This window comes from Phascolarctos cinereus, unplaced genomic scaffold (assembly GCF_003287225.1).
Source record: "Phascolarctos cinereus isolate Bilbo 61053 unplaced genomic scaffold, phaCin_HiC Scaffold_4;HRSCAF=312, whole genome shotgun sequence".
Lineage (NCBI taxonomy): Eukaryota > Metazoa > Chordata > Mammalia > Diprotodontia > Phascolarctidae > Phascolarctos > Phascolarctos cinereus.
In genome coordinates, this window is record NW_027555847.1 from 136,789,275 (window position 1) to 136,811,746 (window position 22,472).

A 22,472-nucleotide genomic window follows, 5' to 3' on the forward strand; every position below is an offset into this window, starting at 1 on the left:
TTTCTTCATATGTCTGATGATAGCAAGCAATATTATCTACAACTAGTCTTTGAACTTTAAAAAATCTTGAAGTAATTGGATCCATTTTTTCAATACAAGAAAACAATTCACTCATATGATGAGATGTTTCTGCCAACTGTTTTGTTGTGAACCTTTTTAGTTCGACCTCAGGTTCTGAAGGTTCCCTTTCTCCTGTAATCTTTGTAGCCAGGAACTTAATCAGATCCTCTTTGGACAGTTCTTCTTCATGACACTCAATCAACTCTTCCACCTCATTCTCATCCACTTCTAGCTCCAATTCTTGTGCTAATTTTACAGTCTTGTCACTCACTTCTTCAAATGTTTCATCTCTGTGAAATCCACAAAAATCAGAATGAACTGAGGGCTTGCTTTTTTCCAAACTTTATTCATGTACATTTCTGTTACACCTTCCCATCCTTAGCCATATTTGGATTGCATGGTAGATATTATAGGACTTCCAGAGCTCTCTCAGTGTTAAGTCCTTATCTGCACCCAAAGCTGCCATTACCTGGGCAAATGAAGTGCAGTAAATAATAAATTCACAATCACTTCCTGATCTATAGGTTGTAATAATGAAGTAGGGGGAAGGTAAACCACTTTTACATATTCATTAAAATCATCCAAATGGGGTGGGTGACCTGGGGCATTGTCCAAAATCAATAGAATCTTGAAAGGAATGCCATTATCATTATGAAACTTCTGGACTTCAGGAATGAAACAATGTCACTCCTTGTTCTTCAGGGCATTCATGGATGCTGTACTGAATCTGGAGTGTCTCCTGATGACCTTTAGACTTATTAGGATATGAGGCTCTTTTCTCTTCACCTAAGATAGAAAAGAACAAATGAAAAGACCAAGGACTGAGACCTGTTTCTTGAGGTCCCATAGGAAAGGGAAAAAAATCAAGGGTGGAGCCAAGATGGTGGAGTGGAAGCAGTGACTTGCTTGAGCTGTCCCCCAAACCCCTCCAAATACTCATAAAAATGGCTCTAAACAAATTCTGAAGCAGCAGAACCCACAAAAAGACAGAGTGAAACAAATTTCCAGCCCAAGACAACCTGGATGATTGATCAGAAAGGTGTATCGTGCCAGGCTGGGAGCGCAGCACAGCGCGGCGTGGGCGGGCAGGCCTCAGAGGACTGAATCGCAGGCAGCTGTGGAGGTTTCCAGACTCCTCAATCCACGAATGCCAAAGACAACTTAGAAGGTGAGTGGGAAAAGTCTGTTTCTGTCGGTGGTCAGAGAGGAAGGCAGGGTTTCAGCTCCATTCCCCAAGAGCGTGGCCCTGGCGGGGGTAGCTGATCAGAGAGGGATTGCAGGGATCTCTTTGCCAGTGCTGAGGCAGGAATCTCTTGCTTTACCCATGTTTGGATCTGGGCCACAGTTCTGGGCAGCAGTGCGGGAGTGAGGAGGAGCACTGGCGAGGTGGAGCTTGTAGTGGCTGTGGGGAGAAACCCCTCCTCACAGTTATGGGACAGAAAGGAATACTTGTGGTCACAGGCAAGGAAAGGAGTAAACACCTCGCCCCTTATCATACCACCTTGGTAGAACAGAAAATTTACAGGTCCCTACAAGTATCTCTGAAAACAGCTACACAAACCCCTGAAGCTTGGGACAATACTCTCCACATTGGAAGCAGACTCTTACCTTAACAAAGAGTTTAAAACTCAAGTAATTGGCCGGGATCATGAGCAAGCAGCACAAAAAGAGTCAGACTATATTATCTTACTTTGGTGAAAAAGAAGATCAAAATATACAACCAGAAGAAGACAACAAAATCAAAGCTCCTACATCCAAAGCCTCCAAGAAAAATATGAATCAGTCCCAGGCCTTGGAAGAGCTCAAAAGGGATTTTGAGAAGCAGGTAAGGGAAGTAGAGGAAAAACTGGGAAGAGAAATGAGAGTGATGCAAGAAAATCATGAAAAACAAGTCAACAGCTTGCTAAAGGAGACCCAAAAAAATACTGAAGAAAATAACACCTTAAAAAACAGCCTAACCCAAATGGCAAAAGAGGTCCAAAAAGCCAATGAGGAGAAAAATGCCCTAAAAAGCAAAATTGGCCAGATGGAAAAGGAAGTCCAAAAGATTACTGAAGAAAATACTTCCTTAAAAATTAGAATAGAGCAATTGGAAGACAGTGACTTTATGAGAAATCAAGACACTGTAAAACAAATCCAAAAGAATGAAAAATTAGAAAACAATGTGAAATATCTCATTGGAAAAACAACTGACCTGGAAAATAGATCCAGGAGAGAGAATTTAAAAATTATTGGACTATCTGAAAGCCATGATCAAAAAAAGAGCCTAGACATCATCTTTCAAGAAATTATCAAGGAAAACTGCCCTGATATATTAGAACCAGAGGGCAAAATAGAAATTGAAAGAATCCACAGATCTCCTCCTGAAAGAGATCCCCAAAGGAAAACTCCTAGGAATATTGTAGCCAAATTCCAGAGTTCCCAGGTCAAGGAGAAAATATTACAAGCTGCCAGAAAGAAACAATTCAAGTACTGTGGAAACACAATCAGGATTAACACAAGATTTAGCAGCTTCTACATTAAGGGATCAGAGGGCATGGAACATAATATTCCAGAGGGCAAAGGAGATAGGATTACAACCAAGAATCACCTACCCAGCAAAACTGAGTATAATCCTTCAGGGGAAAAATGGTCATTCAGTGAAATAGAGGACTTTCAAGCATTCCTGATGAAAAGACCAGAGCTAAACAGAAAATTTGACTTTCAAATACAGGACTCCAGTGGAACATGAAGAGGTAAACAGGAAAGAGAAATCATAAGAGACTTATTAAGATTGAACTGTTTACATTCCTGCATGGAAAGATGATATTTGTAACTCATGAGAACTTTGTCAGTATTAGGGTAGTTGAAGGAAAAAAATTGTATGTATGTATAGATAGATAGATAGATAGATAGATAGATAGATAGATAGATAGATAGAGGGCACAGGGTGAGTTGAAGATTAAGGGGTCATATCTGGAGAATAAAATTAAGGGATGAGAGAGGATGATACTTGGAGAAGAGAGGGAGAGGTAGAATGGGGTAAATTATCTCACAAAAAAAAACAGAAAAGAAAAGTCTCTCACAGTGGAGGGGAAACAGGGGAAGGTGAGAGGGAATGAGGGAATCTTATTCTCATAGGATTTGGCTTAAGGAGAGAATAACATACACATTCAATTGGGTATGGAAATCTGTCTTACCTACAGGAAAATAGGGGGAGAAGGGGACAAGAGAGCAGGGGGTGATAGAGAGGAGGGCAGATTGGGAAAGAGGGTAATCAGAAGCAAATACTTCTGAGGAGGGACAGGGTCAAAAGAAAGAATAGAATAAATGGGAGGGCAGGATAGGATTAAGGGAAATAGAGTTAGTTTTTCACAACATGTCTACTAAGGAAGTGTTTTGCATAACTGCACATGTACACCTATATTGAGTTGCTTGCCTTTTCAATGAAGGTGGGTGGGGAGGGAGAGAGAAAATTTGGAACTCAAAGTTTTAAAAACACATGTTTTTAAAAAAATGTTTTCACATGCAACTGGGAAATAAGAAATACAGGAAATGGGGTACAGAAGTCTATCCTGCTCTACAGGAAAATAGAAGGGGAAGGGGATAAGAGAAGGGAGGGGGGAGAGATAGAAGAGAAGGCAGACCAGGGGAAAGGGTATTCAGAATGCATGCCATCTTGGGGTGGGGGGAGGGGTAAGAAATTTGGAACTCAAAAACTTGTGGAAGTGAATATTGAAAACTAAAAATAAATAAATTTATATTAAAAAAATAAATTAAAAAAAAGGAAAAAATCCCAAGGCTTCTCTCCTTTTAACAAATTCTCTCACAGGATTGTTGCTTTGTAATATAGCTTGAGGTCTAGAAGTGATATTCCCCTTTCATTCCCACATTTTTCATTGTTTTCCTTCAGAGTGTAAATCTTTTGTTCTTCCAAATGAAGCCAACTGAATTTTAAAGGTTTCTTGTAAGGCAGACGCTATTTATTATGCTTCAGTGTATCCCTTGCTTCCTTCCTAATTAATTTAAGGGATTCATTTGTACTTCATAAAGGGTGACCTGGAAGAATTTCTGTAGCTTAACACCTAATCTTAGATCTCTTTTCTGTGATTAGGTCTGGGAAAGACCAACTCCTTTACACTTACAAAATAGGGGCTAGCAGTAGGGATTGAACCTGTGATTTCATTGGTAGAGGGAAGTCCCAGATGAGGATCTCCCTTTACCAATGCAAGTCAGCATATTCTCTATAACTCATAGTCTAAGAACAGGGGTTCTTAACCTAGGGTCAGTGGTGGGGTCTGTGGATAAATTTCAGGATATCTTTGAAGTTGGATGGGAAGAAGTTACACTTACATTTTCATTCACCTTTAACTGAAATTTAACATTTCCTTTGATTATGAATTTTTTTTTAAAATTCCAAAAAAGGGGCAGGGGTTTCACCAGACTTTTTTTTCAATCCTAGAAGAGAGAGGAAGCCCCTGGAGCTTCTTCAGCAGGGGAGTGACATGATCAAACTTGTGTTTTAAGAATGTCAACTTTTTGGCTAGGTGGAGTATGGATTGCAGAGGGGAGAGATTGGAAGCCAGGAGACATTAATAGGCTATTTTAACAGACGAATCAAAAGGTGATGAGAGCCTGAACTAGGGTGGTGGTTATGAGTAGAGAGGAAAGGACAAATAGGAGAGATGTTGTGGTTGTAGAACTCACCAGACTTGATCAGTGACTGAATAATGGGAGGGTGGTGATGGAGAACTGGACATTGCTTCAGGTTTGCAAACCAGGGTGACTGGATGTGTGGTGGTACCCTCAATAGAAACTGAGAATTTAGGAAAAGGGGAGGGGTCTTGGGGAGAGAAGATAATGTTTTGGACATGTCCAGTTTGAAATGCCTGCAGGAAATCCAGTTAAGGATGTCTAATAAACAGTTGGTGGTATCAGACTGGCTGAAGTTCAGGAAAGAGAGTAGGGCTGGGTATATATAAATCTGGGAGTTGTTTGTATAGAGGTGATAGTTGAATTTTTTGCCTTTTTTAGGGGAAGGGATATTATTAGTTAACAAGATGTAGGCACTATCCAAAGATGGGGAAACAATATATACGATGCCATCCATAATCTTTAACTTACTGACCTCAGAACTTGTTGGCCAAGTAGGGGTAAGAATAATAAATAAGTTCCTGCCAGAGAATATGACATTTCTTTTTTTTTTCTTTAATAGTATTTTATTTTTTCCAATTACATGTAAAGAGAATTTTCAACATTCAATTTTGCAAAATTTTGAGTTCCAAATTTTTCTTCCTCCCTCTCTCCCTTTCCTCCCCCTCCCCAAGACAGCAAGCAATCTGATATAGGTTATACATTTACAATCATGTTAAACATGTTTCCAAAAGACAAGTCAGAACAAAAAGGAAAAACTACAAGAAAGAAAAAAACAAAACAAAGTGAAAATAGTATCCTTCCCTCTGCATTCACACTCCATATATCTTTCTCTGGATGTGGTTAGAAGATTTTCCATCACGAGTCTTTTGGAATTATCTTGGATCATTGTATTGCTAAAAAGAGCTAAGTCTATTATAGTTAGTCATCTCACAATGTTGCTGTTACTGTATACAATGTTTTCCTGGTTCTGCTCACTTCACTCAGCATCAGTTCATGTAAGTCTTTCCAGGTGTTTCTGAAATCCACCTGCTTATCATTTCTTATAGAACAATAGTATTCCATTACAAGAATATGACATTTCTCAGTGATGACCATTGAGCTTTAAATCGGACTACACTAAATATGTTATTATGAGAATTCCCAGGAGTGCCAAAGGTCAGAAAGATCCAAAGTTGGCAATTAATGCTAAGGACAACAAAAAGGATTTTTTTAAAAAGCCACATTTGGGTTTTATCAGATTGTTTGCTGTCTTGGGGAGGAGGAATGAAGGGAGGGAGGGAGAAAAAATTTAGAACTCAAAATCTTTTAAAAATCAATGTTGAAGACTATCTTTATATGTAATTGTAAAAAATAAAATATTATTAAATGGGAAAAAAGTTTTCCTTATATTGGACCTAAATCTTCCCCTCTGCAAATCAGAAGAGTGAGAAGCATAATAGATTAGGAATCAGACAATTTGAATCTTGAGCCCTAAACCTATGTGACCCTGAGCAAGTCAGCCAACCTCTTTGGACCAGCATTTTCTCTTCTGTAAAGTTAGGGGGTTGGACTATATAGCCCTAACAAAGATCCCTTTGATCTCTAAATCTATGATTCTATGATCCTGTAGTCATGTGAATATTATCTAGGGCAAAGTAAAATAATTGAATGCATTAAAATATAATAAATTTCACAAATTTTTTTCACATAAAAACTTTAATATGCAAAAAAATAGGCCATGTTGAGGGCAGCTTGGTGGCTCAGTGGATATGGCACTAGCCCTGGAGTCAGGAGGACTTGAGTTCAAATCCAGACACTTGACACTTACTAGCTGTGTAACCCTGGGCAAGTTACTTAACACTGATTACCTCAAAAAAACAAATTTTAAAAAACCATGTTGGAAATAAAACAATCAAAACTGAATTCTGTGAAATTATATTGACTAAACTTGACTCCAAGGAAGAGCTATGAAAAGATACCTTCCCCTATTCCTTTGCAGAAGCAGAGGGACCATGAGTGTGGAAGGCTGCGTATATCAGACTTCTTTGGATACATTGGTTAGTTTTTTCCTTTTTTTCCTCATTAAAAGAATCATTATTATAAGGAGTGGCTCTTGGGGAGGAGAATAAGGAAGCAAAAGGATACAGTGGGAAGTTGAGGTGACCTAAAAAACAAAAGAAAGCCCCCAAAAAAGTGTTTTTAAAAGCTATGTTGGAGGCAAGAGAAAGATTAAAGAAGAAATATGACTGCTGCCTGGGTGGATGGGATGAGGAGAATGGATGATAGCAAAAGATTGAACTACTTAACTCTTACTTTGCTTCTGTTTTCTCTTCAAAGGAGAATGATCTTTGGATTGGGAAAGATAAACGAAACATCACTAGCAAGGAACCCAAAGTAAGTAAGGAGACTGGCAGAATATAGCCTTTTTCAATGAGTTCAGTAAATAAACATTTATTAAGTGCCTACTACATGCCAGACATTGTGCTAGAGATACAGATATTAAAAAGAAAGATAGTCCCTACCCAGAAGGAATTTGCAATCTACTGGGAGAAGGCAACACATAAAAAGAAATTGAAAAGATGGAGGGGGTGAGGGAAGGAGGTACTCAGAAGGAGCATGATGGAGAAGTCCAAAGAAATCCAAAAGAGTGCAGAACAAGGTGGGAAATGAGATGGCTGTCCTGGAATGCCTCCTTAAATGGAAGTTTTGGAGTTCAGAGTTATGCCTTCCAGTCAAAGGGGCAGAGAATAGTGATGAGATCAGAGTACCAAGGTTGAATGAATCTTGCAGGATGATGATATTTCTCAATAATGAGGTTCCTGGGACCAGGCTGGACAAGTCCATAGAAGTTTAGCCAGGTCATTATTTCCGAGGATGATTATACTAAAGTATTGGTGATTCTTGAGGGTAACTTTTGGAAGTGCATGACACATAGTAAGAGATTAATAAAGGTTTGGTGATTGAGTAATTAAAAGAGCTTCGGGAATGGGAGAAACGTCAGAGGACTGGAGAAGGTAAATGTTCCAATTTTCAAAAGATGGAAGAAAATGGAGCTTGTAAAATATAGATGAGAGAGATTGACTTTTGTAACTGGAAGGACATTTATTCATTTGTTTATTTTGGCTGAATTAAGCAAGTATTCTTTTAATGATTAACTAAAGTTGATCCAAGGTGGAAAACTTGCTTGTTTCTAAAATTTGACACCTAAAAGACAGTTAAAAAAAGATAGTTCTAATACTTCACTACATATTGCTGATTATCTCATTCAAACACACAATGATGGAAACACGCAATGTTGGAAACAAAGATCTCTCACTTATTAGGCTGTGCTAGAATGATGTTATCACTTTTATTATTTTTTTTAAACCTGGAAGGATTCTAAAGCACATTAAGAAGGTGGTTTGTGAATACTTAGGGAAGCTGTGAATACTAAAAACCTGTGTGAAGATGTGGACTGGGTCTACATTTGATGATGCTGCCCACGCCCTGCTCATTTTCCTGTTTTCTACAACTGTCGGAAAGGAGACAGTCAATTACTTAATTAATTGGTCAGCTAAGAAGTGTAATAAGAGTATCATTTGGCCAAAAGTAGGTTTCTGAGACAGGAACGAGTTCCTGTGCTTGGGAGAGCTGCAATACCACCTATGCTCACAAGAGGCCGCCCGCCTGCAAGTTGTTGGATTACTTTTGCTTCACTGTCCCAGTTTGACATTTGGCTTAGGATAAAATGAATTGAATATTGCTGTAAAATATTAAAATATTGAAAATTCCCACATATCTATTGTCATAGTTCTGCCCCCAACAGATTCCCTTCATTACAGCCCACTCATCTATATTTCATACCATTTTGAAAACAAGCCTTTCTGCGGTCACACGTTTTATTGTGTGCAACTAAAATGACGAGAAATCTGTCTCCCATCATTTCCCAAAACAGATAATCCTTCCGTTCTGCTCCCCACTTTTCCCAGATGATGAAAGCGTTAGGAGCAGGAGTCATGGGCCTATAATCCACTGAGTCCAAGGGGTGATTGCTATTCTTCTAGTTCACCAGCTGATAGAGCTTTCCAAAGCTACAAGTCTAGGGGCTCTGAATCTGTCTTTGCTTGTGACCTGACCTGGTCTCCATGCCTGAATACAGAGTTTCCCTTTCTTCCTCCAGTATCTCATCAATCTTCTTTAATGTCAGAGGTTCTGCCAGCCGAGGGCATCATTAGGCATATTCTGCTATACCTGTATGACTTTGTCCAGAATAGATGATATGTAATCTCAATTCCCTTTTTGACAAGGTAGGTAGATTTCAAGGGAATTCCGTAGACAATATTCATTGAGATTTCAGCTGAGCATTTGAGGATATAATCTTGTCTTAACCAAGACCTCCCGGATGTCATCTGATGTCCCATGGGCCACTTAAAACTAAGCATTTCCAGGGGCAGCTAGGTGGCGCAGTGCATAGAGCTTGGGCCCTGGATTCAGTCGGACTTGAGTTCAAATGTGACCTCAGACACATAACACTAGCTGTGTGACCCTAGGCAAGTCACTTAACCCTATTGCCTAGCCGAAAAAATAAGCATTTCCAAAACAGAATTCATTAGCTTTCACCCCTCTGCCTTATGTCTCAATTTCTGCTGAGATTACTACTATCCTTCTAACTGCACGCACTGTGATATATTTTATGGAGTCACAAAACTGCCCCAAACGTGTTGAGAAATCGTTTTTGTCTGGACATAGGTAGAGGGAATTTTCAGTGAGAAAACTCCTTTCACTAATGCAGTGGCAACTGTCCTACAATTTGATAATATCTAGCATTTACAAAGCAGTTTATACAAATATTATCTCTTGTGATCTTCACCCCCATTTTTTATTTTATTTTACACCCCCATTTTACAGATGGGGGAATCTGAGGCAGAGAGGTTAAAAGACTTGCCCACACAAGTAGTAGAATCTGAAGCTGGATTTGAACTCAAGTCTTCCTAATTCTAGGGCTAGGGCTCTCTGTCCACTGTACAGTCTTAGGGAATGGCATAAGGAACTGAAAGGTTAAGTGGCTGACTATAAACCACACAAGCCGTTAAGTGCTGGAGGTCTGAAGTAGAAGAACACGACTGACTCCATCTTGGCTCAACCTTTGACAATCAGAAGTGGTATGACAAATTCATTCTTTTGAAGTCACAAGGATGCTTATGAGGCAAAATGTTGTCGAGTGTAAGACATAAGTACCATAATTTGAGAAACCACAAAATGATAGGATAGCCTTGAGAGCAATTGGGCACTATTTCCCCCTTATTTTCAGATAAGTAAAATGTCATGGTTTATATGACTTTTACTCAGTTACTTTTCAAAACAGCTTTGGAGTTTCCAAATGTTGTTGTGCATGTATGTTGTTGTGTAATACAGAAGGATCAGGACCGCAGCCTCAAGCTGCGCACAACCTTTGTCCCAGCCTTTGTGGGGCTAAGTGGGAGGGGGCAGAATTGGTGAGCGCTCTCACTAATCTGGGGCTGACTCTGGATCTGTCTCAGCCTCAGTGTAAGGCTCTGTATTAGTCTGTGGTTTTTTTCTGCCAAAGAGGAAGTAACAGTAGCGAGCCCAATCTGCTTTCCCCCCCTCCCCCCTTCCTCCCCACCCCTCATCCCCACCCCTGCAAAAGGGAACTTAAAGCTGTGGTCAAAGATTTTCTTTCCTAAAACTCTGTGCAAAGTGTGTGTGTCCACGTGGTTTATCCAAAGGCACTTCTAGCAGAGGCATAGAGAGATATTTCTTCAATCTAGCCCATCCCTCTTCAAGGGAGACTGATTGGTACTTCAAAGGAAGTAGGAGAAGGGGCCACAAGGATGGTTGCTCTGTTCTTCTCTAGGAGAGAAGAGTACTGGCCTAGAATCATATCTCTCTGTCCTTCTAATTATTGCTAGTCTAGAGGCACGATTTTTAGATTCAAGCGGTTTTTCTGGCTGTTATCTCTAAAAACATCATAGTTGAGGCTGATTCCTGTCAGATGGTGGAATTTATTAAGGGGAAAAATACGCTGTAATTTCTTGACGACTAAAAAGGCACGGCCTATGGATATGAACATGAGCACAGTGAAGGAAAAATTGGACTTTCTGATGACAAATTGAGTAAGATGAAAGGAACAGCACCACAGCAAATCCAGGAGAGGCTGGCTAGGCCGGGTCTCAGGGATCCATGGGGCCACAGTGAAATGAGAAGCTAGATGAATTTGCATAGAAAATCCTGCCTATTTTGTCAGTCCTTTTACAGGAGGATTAAGATGGGGTTTAGGCACATTTTTATTAGCTTTAACAGTTGAGTATTTGCTAGCTGCTCCAAGGAGTAATGAGGAACATTCTTCTAAGCACTGAAGCTAAGACCTAGATGTAACATAGTTAATTAATTAGAAGAAAATGAATGCTTGCTATGCTAAAGCTTGGACATTTTTCTCTTTGAAAATTACTATTAAAATTTCACATGGCAAGAAAAAAAAAGATTGTACCTGAAATACAATATTTGTTTTTCTTTTGTTTCTAATGCTAACCTCTACAGATGAGAGGGGAAGAACATCCCTTCCTTCTGGTTGTATCTGGTCGGAATCATAAATCAGAGATAGGACCATGTCCTTTTGAAAACTTTGAAACTTTCACCTTAAAAACTCATTTTTCCCCCCCGCTTTTCCCTTTGGTTGATCAGCAAGCAGGGAAAAGAAATTATGTTCAGATGATCAGGACACAAAACAGCGAAGATTGCCACAGCATATGCTACTCCAGGTAACAGCTTGAGTTTCCCTCAAGCCTGAAGAGGTAAAACCAGTTTCAGATGCAACCTGAGGTTTAAGACTGGAGCATTTTGCAATAGACTCACCTGGTTGGTGGGTTGAAGGATGATTCTAATGCCCTAGTGTGCCTATCTTCCTGGAAACCCTTCAAAAAACTTGTCAGGACATCTTCCCTTTTTGGTAATTTTTGCCAGTCTGATGGGCTTGTAGTGGAACCTCAAAGTTTTAATTTATTTTTCATTTCTCTAGTTATTATTGATTTGGAACACGTTTTCATATAGCTACTGACAGATTGGCTTTCTTTCTTTGAGAACTACCAGTTCATATCTTTTGACCATTTCTGTATTGGTAAATAACCCATGTTCTTATTTACTTGAACCAGTTCTTTACAAAGCTTGGATTCTCACACTTGTACTAGAGAAAATTGCTGCAAAGACATTTTCCCAATTGTTAGTGTAAAAACTTTTTAGTTTAAATCCTAACTAAAACCACACCTTCTATAAGAAGCTTTCCCCAACCCTTTGGTTCCAATGCTTTCCCTTTTAAAAATTATTTCCTATTTGTTCTGAATAAAGCTTGCTTCGTATATATTTATTTATATGTTATCTCCCCCATCCTATTGTAAGCTCCTTGAGGTCAGGGACTGTCTTTTCTCCCACTCTTAGACAGTGCCTGGCCCATAGTAGATGTTAAATAAATATTTCACCGAATGTAGAAAAAAAAAGTAGTCTAGTGGGGGCATTGTTGATGGAGTTGTGAACTGATCTAACCATTCTGGAGAGCACTTTGGAACTATGCCCAAAGGGCTATAAAATTGTGCATACCCTTTGACCCAGCAATACTACTTCTAGGTCTGTATCCCAAAGAGATCATAAAAACGGGAAAAGGACCCACATGTACAAAATTTTTTATAGCAGCTCTTTTTGTGGTGGCAAAGAATTGGTGATGCCCATCAATTGGGGAATGGCTGAACAAGTTGTGGTATATGAATGTAATGGAATACTATTGTGCTATGAGAAATGATAAGCAGGCAGACTTCAAAAAAAAAACTCGGAAAGACTTGTATAAACTGATATAGACTGAAATGAGCAGAACCAGGAGAACATTGTATGCAGTAACCAACACATTATGGGATGACTGACTTTGATAGATTTGGCTCCTCAACAGTAATGCAAGAATCTAAGACAACTCCAAAAGACTCACAAAGGAAATTGCTATCCACACCGAGAGAAGGAAATATGGAGTCTGAATGCATATGGAAGCATACTATTTACTTTCAGTTTCCTTCATTGTTTTGTTTTATGGCTTCATTCTTGTGGTTCCTCCCATTAGTTTTAATTGTTCTTTACATCATGACTAATGGGAAAATATGCTTAACATGAATGTATATGTAGAGCCTATATCAGATTGTATACCATCTTGAGTGGGGGAAAGAAGTGGGAGGAGGAGAAAATTTAAAACTCAAAATCTTATAGAAGTGAATGTTGAAAACTAAAAATAAATTAATTAATAACAACAAAAAAAAGTTTACTTCACAATGTATGGTGGTATGTCAAGTGGCCCGGGGCATCAGAAATCCTCCTGATTAGCTAGTTGTTGTGCTACTCTATTTTCTGGTTCCCCTGTGGAAAGGAGAATCTCTAGTACATTTCTTTATATTTTTTTCCAGTGGGGAAGGGATGGAAGGGTAAAGAGGAATAGCAAAAAGAAAAGAAAAGAAAGAAAAGAGGTTCATTTAGGTATCTTTATCCATGCAGAGAACAGAACAGAAGGAAGGCCAGAAAAAGCAAAATCCCAGACAAGCCAGACAGCTTTTAAAATTACAGATTGAATTTATTATATTATAAAAAAGAAAAATAATAGAGACATGTAGTTTCACATACAATCTTTGTCTGTTCTACTATGTTGTTGGGTGTTGGGAACGGGAACAACAACAGAGTGGCCTAGAAACGTAATTTGGACCAACCGGGATTTATTGAGTTTGCCCGCAGGGGAGTCTCACTGAAGAGACAAAGATGAACAGTACACAATATTTACCCAGGCTTCAAGAGGTGAGGAACAGGTTAGTGGACAGAACGAAAATGAATCGGTCAAGGTTCCTTTTGCTGGGGCTAGAGACTGATCTGGTTAGGGTTAAGGAGTTTCTGTACACCAGGATGGGAAGAGAGGGGCTAGGCTCTTTCTCTGAAGAGGCTGCACAACAGGATACTGTGGCACGTCTTATTTTGGGTCACTTGCCTCGCATATAATGGGAGAACACAAATACAGATGTGTGAACAAAGCAGAGTGGTTCTTAAAAGGGAGTAGCTCTGGACCACACTCCCAACTCTGAAATTCTAAAACCCTGCAATTCCTCTTATGGCCCATCTCTCTCTGAAGCTGAGGGCTTTCACTTTAGCCTTTCACTTCGGGGCGATGTTGGACCTCAGTGGTGGCAGTGGGGGACCTGTAGGAATATATTCAGAACTTTCCAGTGATCTTTGAGAGATCTCAGAGAATGGCAGAGGAACCATAGGACTGAAGTATGCTCTTCTATTTTTTTTTTATAAAGGCAAAAGAGGGGACATACAAATTATTGACCAGAGAGTCTGGCTTCAGTACATGGAAAAATTAAAGAATGTCTTTTAAAACGTGACAGTTATTGGTGAATATCTGGGAAAGCATCTGGTGATCTCAGAGAGGCAACATTACTTAATCAAGAATGGGTCAAATCAGTCTAAACTCCTTTCCTCTTCTGATAGAGTTACTAAACTTTTGGTCAGGGGCCTGCTATAAAATACCTTCCCATATTTTCTCATCCAGTGCTCTGGCTAGGGGAGGAAGGAGACTGAGCAACTGAACTTGATATACACTTTCATTTCCTTGCTATTGAGAAGAAATCATGTGATTTGTAGTTACCGTTTGTCCCAGTTCAAAGGTGAGTAGAATTTGCCAAATAATTGTCCGGGAGACAGAGGAGAGGGAATGTTTCCACAAGATGTAGCACTAAGCATTGTCTTCCGTGGGAAGTTCTCTGCAAGTACATGTACATGCAAGGGTAGATGATACAACCTCCTGTAGTAGAGTTACATTTAGTAGACTGCAGATACATTTGATGTTTTGGATGTGATACTCGCCTACATACATTCCATGGCCCTGTTCAGTCAAGCAGGGCTCTGCTAAATAGGAATCATCCTTGCCCATCAACCTGGGGACGCTGTCTTTCTTCTCAATGTTGTTGTTCAGTCATTTCAGTTTTGTCTGACTCTCCATGACTCCATTTGAGGTTTTCTTGGCAAAAATACTGGAGTGGTTTGCCATTTCCTTCTCCAGATCATTGTACAGATGAAGAAACTGAGGCAAAGAGGATTAAGTGACTTGCCCAGGGTCACACAGCTAGTAATTGTCTAAGGTCAGATTTGAACTCAGGAAGATGTTTCTTCCTGACTCCAAGCCCAGCACACTATTCACCATGCCACTTAATTGCCCCATTCTGTCTTTTTGCAGAGGAGGAAAACAAGGCTAAGAAAGGGAAATGACTTGTTCAAAGTCACGTAGTTAGTAATATGGGTATGTTAAAAGAAATCTTTTGGCCCTCACCCTGCTCCATGAGGCAAACTCAAGAAAAGAAATTGAAAAGTTTTTTTGTTTTTGTTTTTGTTTTTAGCACACCAAGGCAACAGGGCAGTTGGGAGCTGACAGTGTCCTCCTTGCCCCCTTTCAAATTCCCAAGTTGCTTTTTCTTTTTCCCTACCCACCAGACAGCATTGCTGCCCTCACAATGCCCCCTCCCATGCTATGCCTGGAAGGCAGAGGGCCAGAGCAGACAACAGAGAGCTGCCTTGCTGCTGCCACCCCCATCACTCCTCACCTTTGGATGGGGATAAAAACCAGAAGGAGAAGAAGCAGCCCTGAAGGCCAAGGATGGGCCTTGGGTTGGCAGGCTGTTACCCTGGTCACCAAATTCATCTATCTATCTATCTACGCAGAAATGTGGCCCGGCATATGGAGCCACGCAGCCATGCACTCACTGAACTCCTGGGCAGGCCTGGTAGGGACACAGTGAGGAGTGGTACAGAAAACTTGAGAAGGTCTTGGACTGGTTACTCAGATTTCACGTGTCTTCTTCTTCCTTCAATCACAAGTAAATTGGTAGACGATGAACCATATTGAAGAAAAAAAGACAGGAGTGAAATGGCACAGAAAGCAAGGATGGACAGACAGATGGACACACACACACACACACACACACACACACACACACACACACACCACACACACACACACACGGAGACATACACACCAAGCTGCTTTCTATAGACAAGTAAACAACTTCCACATAAGGGCAAAAGTATTTGGATTGATAGGTCATTATGGGGAGATGGGATTAGTACAGCCTCAGTGTCTCAGCTCCTCCCACCTTACTGTATCATAGGCAGATAGGATTAGCCCCCATCCAGACCACCATCTCATGCAGCCTAACTGCCTCCCACCCAAAAGCTAAAGGTCATGAGGTCACTCAGACTGACCAGCACCAATGGCTGACTTTGCATAGGTATCCAGGATGAGAACTCAGACATGTTGACTTACTGAGATCTTTAAAGATGATCAGTTAATCCTCTGAATGTTGTGTTTGTGGGAGACGTGTGTGTTAAGGGATGCATAGGATTGTGTTCAGACAACTGGGTGGTTCAGTGGATAGAGAATCAGGCCTGGAGTCAGGAAGACTCAAGTTCAAATCTGATCTCAGACACCTTGTTAGCTCTATGACCCTTAAGTCATTTAAACCTGTTGGCCTCAGTGTCCTCATCTATAAAATGAACTGTAGAAGGAAATGGCAAACCACTCTAGTCTCTTTGCCAAGAAAACCCCAAATGGGGTCACAAGGAGTTGGAGTCTGATGGGACTGAACAACAACAAAAGCTTGGCACTGGCTGGGTTAGGGAGTAGTGTGAGTGACTGTATTGGGAGCTGAACTAAGGACTTTCATTTTCTTCTAGTTGAGAAATCATGTGATTTGTAAGTATTGCTCGTCCATTCCCCCCCCCCAGCCTATTTATAGACATAATTGGCCAAATGGAGATAACATTAAGTTGCTACAGAAGGACTCTGGCTCTCCTACTGAGAACAGCACATAATATACAATTATCAGATAAAAGTTATAGAGTTAAATGGAGGTGGAGATGGTAATGATGTTAATAATAATAATAAAAAATCAGCATTTAAAGAGCATCTACTATGTGTCAGGCACTTAACAAATGAGATCTCATTTGATCCCCCTACAACCCTGGGGAGAATATGTGGTAATTATTCCCATTTTGAAGTTGAGGAAACTGAGGCAAATAGAGGCTACATAACTTGCCCAGGGTCACATAGCTGGCAAGAGTTTGTGGCCAGTTGTGGGCTCAGGTCTTCCTGACTCCATGCCAGTATTCTATCCAGTGTGTCACTTAGCTGCCCTGAGAAGGGCAAACAATTGATGCTCACTAAAGTTCCACCCACTTCCCCTTCCCCCTTTACTATTTTATATGCAAGCAGCTTTCCTCCCCACATGCTCTTCTCTCAGAGGGAGCCAGGAGCCCACTGCTGGAAGAGGTGAGAGACTGGGGAAATTCCTGGAGAGTGGGCTAGAAGAATGCTAGAGGTGATGGTTAAAGAGGAAGAGAACAAAATGCCCAAGAGAGGCAGCAAGGGAGCTCTGAGGGGCATGGGACAGAAATCAGCCTGGAAGCTGTCACAGGGCAGGAGGGAGGTGTGGGGTGGGCTAAGGTATGGGGGGATGGTGAGGAGGGATAGTCCTCCCAAGTCTGGTGAAGCCCCATATCCCAGAAGGAGTCTGGGGACGGATGTGAAATAGTTTCAAAATCTTTCAATATCAGTAATTGTGTCTTGGTTTCAAGGAATTACAGGGCTGCTGCAGCTGGCTGAGTAAGCACAAGGTACAGCTGAAAAAAGTCCTGTACCTTTTATTCATTCTCTTCTAACAGACATTTCTTTGCTTCAGTCAATTGTCTTAACCATATGTTATTTATACCTTATGATAATCGGATAATGATCATACTGTCAGTTTGTTTCCTTGTGTTCCCATGCACAGATTCCTATGACTGGGTAGTGTAGCCAGCCAGAATAGAGGAAGCATTTCCTTTGGTATTGTTGCTTTCATATATAAAAGCATCCTTCTAAGAAAATCTAATTGAATTGTATCCAGATACATTTATCTGTGTCCATCTCCCCTGCTTTGCAAGTCAAAAATCTACTGACTAGAAACTGTCTCTGAGTTTTTTCTTCCAGGGGCCACAACAGCACTGGGAGAAATCAAGAATAACCCCTCTCCTTATCCCCCAGATCAGTCTCTTCTTCCCACAGACTCTGCTTGCTCCTCACACATCTCGGCCCCCCACTCTTAGGTCCACCATGTGCTATTCGAAGGTAAGCCCAGGGACCCAGCTAGAGTGGGGAAAGCTAAAAGTGAGGGCAGGAGGGAGGGATCATCTCTGGGATCCCCATGGCTGTAAGAAGGGGCTGCTGTATATCCCATGGCCTCACCTCCTCTCCCCCTCCCCCCAAACCATCAGCCAGCCCAGCCCCTGCCCTGTCATTTGGGGTTCTGAGAGGAAAGGTGGGACTAAAGAAGAGAGGAGGTACTTCACGAATGTTTGTTGGATAAAAAGAGTAGTAAGCCAAAATGATGTTTGTATGTTAACAAAGTGTTTCCCATACATTGTGTTTGAGAATATGTCTGTGACAGAAGAAATCACTAGATAAGTATCAGCGACTATTATTGTTGTGAACAATAAAAAATGATTATTGTAGCAGGGGTCATCTCTCCTCTTACAGTACTCTAAGTGTTGCCACTCATGGTTTGGGGTGGAGGGAGACCACATGGACCCTTTGTGGGGCCTGCTTTTAGACCCTGAGAGGCTTATACTCTGAGAATGTCTCATGAGTCTGGATGCAGGCTCCCCAGCCCCAACTTTCACATGTGGCATAAGAGGGCAATTTTAAGCATGCTCTGGGATTGGGGGTGCAGCGTGGTTGGAAAAGGAGGCTTTGTTGCCCTCTCTATATTTTAGTAGGGAGAGAGACTGGGAAGGGGATTTACTCAGACTCTTTCCTCCACAGGTCAAGACCTCAGAATTGGAAGATTTCAGGCAACTTGTTGTAAGGCAAACAGATATATTCCCTTATAGAACCTCTATTTCTTGATCAAGGAAAAATCAGAATAAATAACCATGGCACCTCACAGATGGAGAATACTTTAGAGATGATCTGAGAACATCATAGGATCACTGATTTAGAGGGACAAGGAGAGATCATCAGCTTCTACCATCTCATCTTATAGTTGGAGAAACAGGAACACTGGGGCAAAGGAAACTTACCTATTGTGAGAAAGCAAATATATTACAGGGCCTAGGCAAGATCTTATTTCTCCCTCTCCCTCCATCCCCTTGTCCTACTCTCAAGTTTCCCAGGAAGGTAGGGAGATTTTGGATGTTTGCTGCAGAGGAGGTCCAGGACCTACCTGTGCCCACCCCAGCTCCAACTTCTGGCCTTGCTTTTCTTTTCACAGCACCAGAAAGCTGACAGTTCATAGACAGCATTAAATTGAGAATAAATGAGGTAGGTTTCAATCTCTATCCCTGAGCCCCGAGCCCTGGGAACCATGGTTAGATAGCCAGATTCCTTAGATTTCCTTAGAAGTATTGGGATGGTTGGGATTTGGGGTAAAGGTGCTACCTGGCATACCAACAACAACAGTAACAACAATAATAATACCTTCTTCTTACTCATGGCTTGAGACTTTTCAGAACATTTCCACATTCATGGTCTCATCAGTGCCTCACAACAGTGATGATTGTTATCTCCATCTTTATAGATGGAAAATTAAAACTCAGAAGGGAGGGGTTTTCCTTAAGCCATTCCATTGAATTAGAGGTAGGAGGAGGAATTCAGTCTCCAGGCTGGTACCTTAATGTTATTAGATAGGGATGGGCAAGGTACTTGTTAGAGCAAAGATGTGAGGAAGCTGGAGAAGGTAAGGATCAAAAAAAAATTTTCTCCAACAGGATGATGATTCAACAGACTTGGAAAATATTCAAAATTTAACCTCTCAGTACGAGGTAAGCCCAGATTTCAGTTCTTTCTCCTTCTATCTTGTCTTGTCCTACCCTGTTATTCTGAGGCTCTGGACTTATTCTCCCAAGCTATATACATATCAGCTGGTCAGGGTCCTAAAACAAAACTGCTCCCCTTCAGGATTCTAGGAGCACCTGTGAGTGGTTGCAGGTATCTTTCTAATGCCACTAAGTTGATCTCCCATTCTCGTGTGTTCTTACCAGTAACAATCACCAATTATGGTTAATGTCTTCCTTATGTCATTGATAACCTCCAATGATTAGCACCCCAGTATCACTGAACTAATTAAAACCAATGATCTTTTTTAAAAGGATATTTACTGAGAAGATATAGCAAGAATGGAAGTACTGACACATCCCTCCACCCTAGGGGACTCACTCTCCCATAAATACACAATCTGTTAATGGGAGAAGGGGTTGGGGAAGACTCAGCTCAGACTTGAAGTAGCTACTACAAATATTTTCCCTACTTCCTTTACCTCTGGCAGACCTAACGGATGAGTTGCCCCATTCTCAGCCAGGTCCACTTCTTGCGAGGCTGAATTCTACTCTTCAGTATGGTTATGGCACCTCACCTGGCCCTTCCATCATACATCATCATGCTTTTCCTGGATGGAGTCTTCCCAGCCTCTTCCCTATGAGCTGTGAGAAGGCAGAGCTTGCTGAGCACGCTCTGGGAACAGGCTTCCATTGGCCAGAGCCCCTGTTATACTGTCCCCAATTTCATCCAGGGACTCTACTATTCAGGCCTCCTCACATTAAGGGCAACTGAGATTTAGGACTTCTGGGTCCTGTTCAATGACCTTCCTCTCTCTCTTCATCCCACTCTGCTTCCTCATGTACCCTGGGAGTTTTGTTGTCTTTCCAACAAGGGTGGGAGGGGGCTGTCAGAGCTGTCTGCCCCTTACCTGCTGCTTTCCACCTCTCATTCAGGAGGACATCAATAACTATTTGATGGATACTGTCGATGCTGAATATCAGAAACAAAATCAGGTGGGTCCCAATCTCTCTAGTTCCTGCCTCTGTCCTCCATACCTGCCCCAGCATCATTGCCGTGCCCCTTCCCTAGTCTAGTCTTTCACCCACCGTGGCCTCTTATTCATTCCCCTTTGTCACTTGCCCTGGACTTTGTTATCCCCTTGCCCTCTGATCTCTGTTGCCTAACCCCAGGCTGGTGTATATGATGGAAACTGTCTGTCTGACAGAGGACTTGGGGGAAGGGTCGATGAAAAGGAGGGTAAGGAAGAAAGAAAAATCTGACCTGAGGATAGGAGAGGAGGTTGGGCATTAGGGGGACAATGTTTTTTTTCTATGTAATTCAGCCCTTGACCATTAACCTGAGTTTTCTATGCTTACCCTCAGGACCACACTGGGGTCCGCATCACTGAGCAGCTGAAGCTGAAGGAGAAAATGAAGAATGATGATGCCTCTTACAATGAGCCAATAACGGGAAATACAACACTGGAAAAGGCCCTCAGTATCTGGGAGTTGATGCTGAAAAAGATTAAGGATGGGTGGAACAAAGTTCTTGAGTTTGTGAGGCAGATAGTTGGTTTTGTGAAGAAGATTAAAGATGATATAGTAAAGGCAGTGAAAAGTATATGGGAGATGTTGAAGAGCCTATTTTAATTCCCTCCATGGTAGAAAGAACTGCACGTCATGGGTACTTTGTAAGGCTTCCAGATTTAGGGTAATTTTAATTTTTTTCAAATTATAAACTTCATGAAAAAAGAAGGTGGGAGAGAATTTCCATGCACACAGCAGAATATCAAAAGAAGATTCTATATGTAAACCTAAATTTCTGTTTCATATCATTTGCTTTAAGATAAAATAATAAAGTCTCTATATTACATAGAGATCTCTCCTGACTATATGTGCTTCCTTCTTTCTTTTGTGCATTAAAAAAACAAAGTTTCAATGGTCTTTTTCTGGTGTTTTCCTCTTAAGCATCTATATCCAGATTCATTGTCCTGAAGGGCTACACAAAGTCCAAGCTTTGTGGCCACATTGGCAATGCTGGCTCTATCCCCATGGTGGTAGACTATTAGTTGTTGTGGTGTAAGGGTGCTAGGAACCCAAAAATTCAAGGGTAAAAGATGTAGGTCTGCCTTGAAAGAATTCAACTCAAGCCTTCTTTCAGTCAGAGACAAGGTTTATTAAAACCCTTGGGGTCAGGGAGATGTTAAGAATCTGCCTTTTGGTAGATGAGACTGACCTTTTTTATAAGGAAAAAGATTTCTGGGAAGATTTGGATGGGATCAAGGAATGGCCAATATCTTAGAGTAATTGAGAAGTAAACAAAGAAGGGGTCTAGATAGATTAAAGGAGGGGAAATAGCCTGGGGTGGTCTGGAGGGAACAAGCAATGAAAGGCTGGGCTGGATCAGAGGTAACAGAAAATTGAAGGTTGGGGCTGGGTCAGAACCATAATGAAAGGACTGTTGAAAGGATTATTCTGGGATGAGCAGATACCTTAGGTGAATAGCAGGTACTGGGCCATGTGGGAAAGTTCAGGAGAAAAGTTCAAAATGGAGCCTGTGGGCTAGGGGTGGGATGGGGGCTATCCAGAGCCCATACCCCATCATCAGTGTTCACTGTCAGCACAAACCGCAGCAAAGAGGCAGTTGTGATTCTGTACGGTTTTGTTTCGATTTTTTTTTTAAAGCAAAGCAGATGGTAAATTTCCACAGGAAATTCAAACTGTCTAACAAACTAAAATTACAAGTTCAGTCTTAAATAACTGAGGTAACAGTTTTGGAAACATTAGAAAATTACCAAGGTAAAGAATCAAAGGGAGAAGAAGATTTTGGGAAGATAGCAAGGTAGGTAGAAAACTTTCAGCTCTCCAAATTTCTTCCACAGAAAAAGACAGAACATTGCCTCAGAGAGAATGTAGAGCAGCAGAAATAAGCAAAAGTC

At 41.1% G+C, this 22,472-nt stretch overlaps 2 long non-coding RNA genes across 11 annotated transcripts; both read left to right on the forward strand.

Annotated features, from left to right (window-relative positions):
• The first annotated feature begins 6,665 nt into the window (after positions 1 to 6,665).
• Positions 6,666 to 15,671, forward strand: LOC110214656 (uncharacterized). The gene is made up of 3 exons (XR_002326330.2): positions 6,666 to 6,731; positions 7,012 to 7,068; positions 14,243 to 15,671. It is a non-coding gene; the product is annotated as an uncharacterized LOC110214656 (long non-coding RNA).
• A 1,036-nt stretch (positions 15,672 to 16,707) lies between these two features.
• LOC110214655 (uncharacterized) lies at positions 16,708 to 21,425 on the forward strand. 10 transcript variants are annotated; one of them, XR_002326329.2, is made up of 8 exons: positions 16,708 to 17,014; positions 17,320 to 17,347; positions 17,786 to 17,848; positions 18,542 to 18,580; positions 18,990 to 19,039; positions 19,486 to 19,539; positions 20,488 to 20,547; positions 20,917 to 21,425. It is a non-coding gene; the product is annotated as an uncharacterized LOC110214655 (long non-coding RNA). The 10 variants fall into 10 exon arrangements; XR_013485940.1 differs by having other exon boundaries at positions 16,740 to 17,014; positions 17,765 to 17,848; XR_002326326.2 differs by having other exon boundaries at positions 16,943 to 17,014; positions 17,320 to 17,358; positions 17,765 to 17,848.
• The last annotated feature ends 1,047 nt before the right edge of the window (positions 21,426 to 22,472 follow it).